At 34.1% G+C, this 6,000-nt stretch overlaps 1 protein-coding gene across 2 annotated transcripts in view; it reads right to left on the bottom strand.

Moving 5' to 3' along the window:
• Positions 1–448: 448 nt before the first annotated feature.
• The window catches only part of LOC123523029 (uncharacterized), a 10,074-nt gene continuing 4,522 nt past the window's right edge, over positions 449–6,000 (bottom strand). For both annotated transcript variants that reach the window (XR_006681029.2, XM_053549402.1), the window contains exons 2-3: positions 5,132–5,272; positions 449–3,853 (exon numbers count right to left, since the gene is read on the bottom strand). The gene's annotated coding sequence lies outside the window, so the exon portion shown is untranslated. The remainder of the gene's footprint in view (positions 3,854–5,131; positions 5,273–6,000) is intronic.

Raw genomic sequence — 6,000 nt, 5'->3', positions numbered from 1 at the left:
ATCCTGCCTCACTGCTGTCAAAGAATATGTGAAAAGGTACTGTGATAATTATATGAGAATTCTGGGATAGATCTATTCTTGTCTGTTAAGAAAGGCGGAGACATACTTGACAAAATTCAAATCAAAAACTACTTAATTTCATCTATTAGTACATATGATTTCTCAGCTTTATATAATACTCTACCACATAGTCTTATTAAAGTCAAACTGATTGCTCTTATCGAAAAAGAACATTTGCTTGAGAGAAATGCATACATGTAAAGTACTAGGTAGATCTACCAGAAGCTACCTAAGTACGTATTGTAATTACATTCTATATAAATATAAGTAACAAGACATTACCTATGTACGTACATGTATTGTTATTAAATTCTGTATAATTGTATTAATTAACAGTATTTGTTTCTTACAGTTATATATATAGAAAACTATGTATGAATATTCCAAATTGAATTAAACTTTTATGTAACGACTAAACGTTGGAACAACAATAACATCTAGTATACAAGCTAAGATAACTTATATGTTAGCTACCTAACACACACCCCGATATGTCAGGTATCAGTCATCATAATGTACATCCTGGTATGTCCAAACGCAATGTATTTACATTTATAGCACATCAATCCAAATTTCAGTCCTAAGTACCTTTGAACACACTCCATCTTAAAGGCGTGAAAATATATTCCTGTGAAATGTATCTTTTACCCAACCTCTTTTGACAAAGGATCAATAAAGTAACAATACTGCCCAATGTAGTTTCAGATGATGGCGAATGTGTTCTTCGATAATAGTTTTTCCTAAAATTGAACAACCTAAATGCATTTTCTTGTTTTGAAAGTTTCCTTACTGTTCCCTTGCTGCTACACAGGCACTTGGCGTGTGACAACATGTACTATGTACAGTGCGGTATTAATAACAATCAGTGCCAACACCAATGTACATGTATATACGAATTACAATATGGAAGAAATAACAATCGCTGCCAATTGTAGAGGCAGATATATTAGTTTTTGAGCAATCTATATGAATATGGGCCAGCCACTACGAAAGCACATAGTGCATAAATGGACATTGCAGATGGCTGCAGAGGTACCACAACAATATAATGTCCCATCATAGGACAATGCGACAGCGGCTCACTGCGACAGCGGCCAACATATAAAGGTAGCCAAAAGCGTCATTGCAAATGACCCGGGGAGCCAAGATGGCATGTTTTTAAGAAATACCAGCACAAGATAGTAATTACATTAACACAATGTACAAACAGCCCTCAACATGAGGGTCACAGATCAACCGATGCAATTTATTATCAAACCCAACGAACAAAATCCTATATAAGCTATATGAGACAAACTGAATGAGAAGTTGTTGTCTTTCAAACAAAAACAAAACAAAAATATAAGCAATATATGTTAAATTTTGCATGTTTAATTTAATGATTTAGTAATGTACAAAAGCAACAATCATTTACTAAGGCGGTCAAAGTAAAAAATTAAATACATGTATATAGATATTTATTTATTCATTTTTTAAAAACTAAAAAATGCGTATAATTATGATCTTCAAATTATTTTAATAATTGCTTTATTCGGGTAGCAATTTCTTCTTTAGTTTAGAATTTAGGCTGCATTCTAAGGAAGCAGTAGAATCATCTTAAGGGATGTGAAAATAATGCTGATATCACATGTAGCATATCACAGGCTAAGTTAAAAGCAGTCAGGATAATGCAACAAGACTTAAAGAGATTGTTAAGGTACCATTTCCAGAAGGATGCAGACGACGTTTTTTTTTTGTGAAAGGGACTCCCCTTACACCTTAAAAATATTTACATTGGGCTTATGTACCAAATTCTAGTAATGTGTTTTGACATAACTGAAATTTGGTGAAGTGGGTTAGATGCACTGCATCTCAAAAGAAACAAACTTGAAGGTAAAAGAGATAATCAAGCTTCGAATGTAAGTACCGGTATCCATCATCAATTAATATATAACTTTAGATGCTAGTTTGTAAGTGTTGAAATACTTCAACGCCGACTTTGGCTTAGTTTGTATTAACTTTCACCAGATGACCCTTTTTTATTATAATTGAGAAGTGGGTTTTGAGCCAGTATTATATTGCTAGTAACTAGTAACCTTTTCTTAATATGATGGCTTTAAGGAGTCAGCAAAGGCGTATCTTGAATGAAAAGAAAAGAGTAGTTTTGGGCCAGCATTATGCAGGAGTGGTAATTGTTTACATTGACTATACCACTTGGTAAGACCAATAACATAGGATGTCGTTTTCAATGCCTTAGATGAGCTGAACATCTCTGTATGTTGTGCCTTTGTTTACATGTTTGAACAAATTTTAGTGAATCGGTAGTTGTCGTCTATTCAAAGTGTTATTTTAACAAATTAATGTCTTGTTTGACCATCTAGTAATTATGTTAAGAAAAATCCTAATTCTAAAGGCTGATTTTCATGAGCAAGGTGATTAATTGTAGGAACTGCCCTCAGAATTGAGAATTTCTTAATCATTATCAGAATTAGAATCTGAGATAATTTACATTTTCTAAAGCATGTACACAGTAAGCGAATCTATAGATTTGAAAGTGCAACTACATTTTTCCATTTCTATTTTCTAGTGAGATATTTTCTCCTGTGGGTGCCCTCCGACGTCTGCTGAACTGCTCCAGTGGGCGGGATCTTGCCAACTGGCTTGAATAAGTACGTCAGCAAAGTCGAAGTCTTTCTTTAACGATTTACTTTTTGTATGTTTATCACTGTTCACGAAGTAACTATAAACACTGGTAGTTGTAAAGGTTGTCACATTTACTTAAATTTTGGTCAGCACCGCATTCTTTTGTTTTATCTCTATATATATATGCTTATATCAGCAAACTTTTAGATGTTCCTATGTTTATTATTGACCGTCTTATGTAGTCAGTTAATACATATACAATTTTACTAAATTTCTTAATTGTATATGACCCCAGATTTCTGGTTTGCAGTTTATCAAACTTAATTTGTGCCATGTCATGTTACTGCCGACACAAACTGTACTTTCACCAATCATACGTTATCGTTGTTCATGTGAACAGGTTTTACGTTGTTCAGTGCAAGTGAACATTGGGGTTGTACTGACAGAAAACTTTAGTACGGATTTTTGTTACGGATCGCATATGTACCCTGATGAATTTTTTTGCCAAAAAGTATTATCAGTTTTTGCTCACATAGTATCTTTGTCACATCACATGTGTTGTATAGCTACTGTGTACCTTGCATCTTATGTGACATCATTGTTTTACCTTGTACCTTATGCAATCCATTTATTTCGATCTGAGTACAATGACGTTTATTGTAAGTTCATTGCTTGTTAACTGTGATCATTGGGGTATGGTCACACAGGACAGCATCGTCAGCACTTGTGTATTCTTGTCTCACTTGTATCTATATTTACGAATTTCGTTCTTATGTATCATTATTGTGCACCTCTCACATAGGCATATGCATTCTTTATTCCAGTGTGCGCAAAGCACACGTTACTTATTGATCGCATAGTCTGTTAATCTTTCTACTATTGCTACTTCATTTTGGTTCTCCATAATGATGGTTTCTAGTCAGCACACCTAGTCAAATTATTTTAACACATTGTTTACCTTGCCCTCTCTCGCCTCTTTGGTTGGACTGATTTTGGACTTTCGGCTTGTCCAGCTTCAAGTCAGTCATGTAATACATCACGTATTAATTTTATGTGGTATTATTTAATTAGTAGAAAGTCACTGGGCTCCAGCTTGTATTCAGCGGTACGGGTTCTAAGAACTACAACAACTGATCTGTACTGTGGTTGAGATGTATTCAAATAAGAAGCCCTGTAACAAAACACACATTCATAACCAAAGAGCTTCAAATACATGTATACCTATAGTTATAAACACTGCATATATACTAGTCAAATATTTACGGGTAATACAATTACAAAATATTACTCCTACATGTATATTGTGATCAGCGGCCTAGTCACTTAAATAAAAGGTAAATAAAACACTTAGTGATCAAGGTTATTCAACAGTTACAAAATACATGTACATACAAATATAAAACAATGATACAATCTTGAATTCAAAATGTACATGACAGAGTACATATATGTTACGTAATAATTATCATTTTAACAAATAAAGCATAACTCATTTGTGAACATTATTTACAAGAAATACATTAAAGACAAATAGAAGCGAACCTGAAGTATCACAGAACCCTTCCACAAAGATATATGTAGCCACGACCAACAAACTGAATGACCAAATCATCTGACAAGCTCCGTGGTCAACAAAGACTGTGTAGAAACTTACCCAGGTGACAACTCAGGTAAAAACGCGGGAGTGAGATCTACATGAATGAGCTCAAGAACGATAACTCACCCAACACAGATAAACAAAAAAAAAACACTAAAAGCAACAAATAGGAAATTGAAATAGACGGAAAACTTGACCCGGTTTAATATTTAGTAACTTTTGGTATCAATGTGAGCCTTTTAATAAATCGTCTGGCTCTACAAGAGTCAGACATGTTCAATCCAGCTTATGTGTTGTCTTCCTTTGTCGTGTCATAAATAGAACTGCAGTGGCGAGAGAGAGCAAATATAAATACATGTTTTGGCTTGTAATTATGACAGAGCATTATTCTTTTGCTAGTAGTATTGTTAAACGTTACAAAATGTGGACTTGTGACGCTGTTTGTCAGACCGTCTCCTTTTTTATTAGACAACATTTTTGTCAGGTTTGGCTGACAGGTTACTGGTATTCCCATAGGAACGTAGTGCACGTCACTTGTTGCAGACTTATTTTTACATTGCTATGAAAGAGATTTTATGTTAAGTTTATCGCCAGATACGAAGGCAGATGTCTTCAATGCCTTTACCAGCACTTCACACCATCTGGACGATATATCAAAGATGGTTAATCCGTACTTTGCTCCAATGGTTGCTTTTATATATCCTAGCCAGCTTCAGTTAACAAAAGTTAACAATGATGATAATACTAATGCTTCGTTTTTAGATTTACATCTCTCCTTTAAATGGTATTATATGTACAAAAATATATGATAAGAGAGATGACTTTCATTTTGATATTGTCAATTTTCCTCACCTTGATGGAGGTGTTCTCCGTGCCATATATTATGGGATTTATGTTTCACAGCTAATCAGATTTGCAAGAGCTGGTAGTCATGTTGAAGACTTCAGTCTACTGTATATTGCTATTGCCAGAAAGCTTCTTCAGCAGGGAAACCTGTAAGAGTTAATGAGACATAAGCTGATTGGATAAAAAGGTAATATTAACAATCACAAAATTTGTGTCAAAATCAATCAATACAATGTTTTCTGTGAAATTTGGAATGTGTCTGACTGAATGCCTGACTTTTTAATTGTCTTTTTTAAAATAGTAGGTGTCAGTGGGCATTTGGCCTCCATATGCCTGTCAACAAAGGGGATAAATGTGTTTGAAGAGAAATTGTAAAAATTGGATCAGTTTAAATTACTAAAAAAATTTAAATGACTACTTTTTAGTGTCTGACATGTTAATCTTATTAAAAGAATCACATTTTAATTGTCAGCTCGCAATTTTGGGGTGAAGTGACAGTCATTTCTTATAATGGAAGCCTATGGAAAAATCAATAGCAGTGCCTGACCTGGAGTTTGGGTATATGTCACAATAGCCTAAATAGTTTTCCCTATACATTCTATATAAAACTGACCTTTTTCAAAGAGCTAACAAACATAGCTAGACCCATTTCAGAGAACAAATGCTTACCTCATTTTAAATAGTTATGATAAAACTGATATAAAATGAAGAGAAAAGTAGGGGTCATGTATCTTCTAAGAGAGATTTCTCTGGTCACATTTGCTTACTGTAAACTGACATCAAAATCACACTGCTGTGACCTGGAAGTACTACTCATACTAAAATTGAGCTTGACTTCACCAAATACAACCTGCTTTCCCATTTTTCCAACCAAA

The sequence above is a fragment of the Mercenaria mercenaria genome, chromosome 8 (assembly GCF_021730395.1).
Source record: "Mercenaria mercenaria strain notata chromosome 8, MADL_Memer_1, whole genome shotgun sequence".
Lineage (NCBI taxonomy): Eukaryota > Metazoa > Mollusca > Bivalvia > Venerida > Veneridae > Mercenaria > Mercenaria mercenaria.
This window is presented reverse-complemented; position numbering and strand designations above follow the sequence as displayed.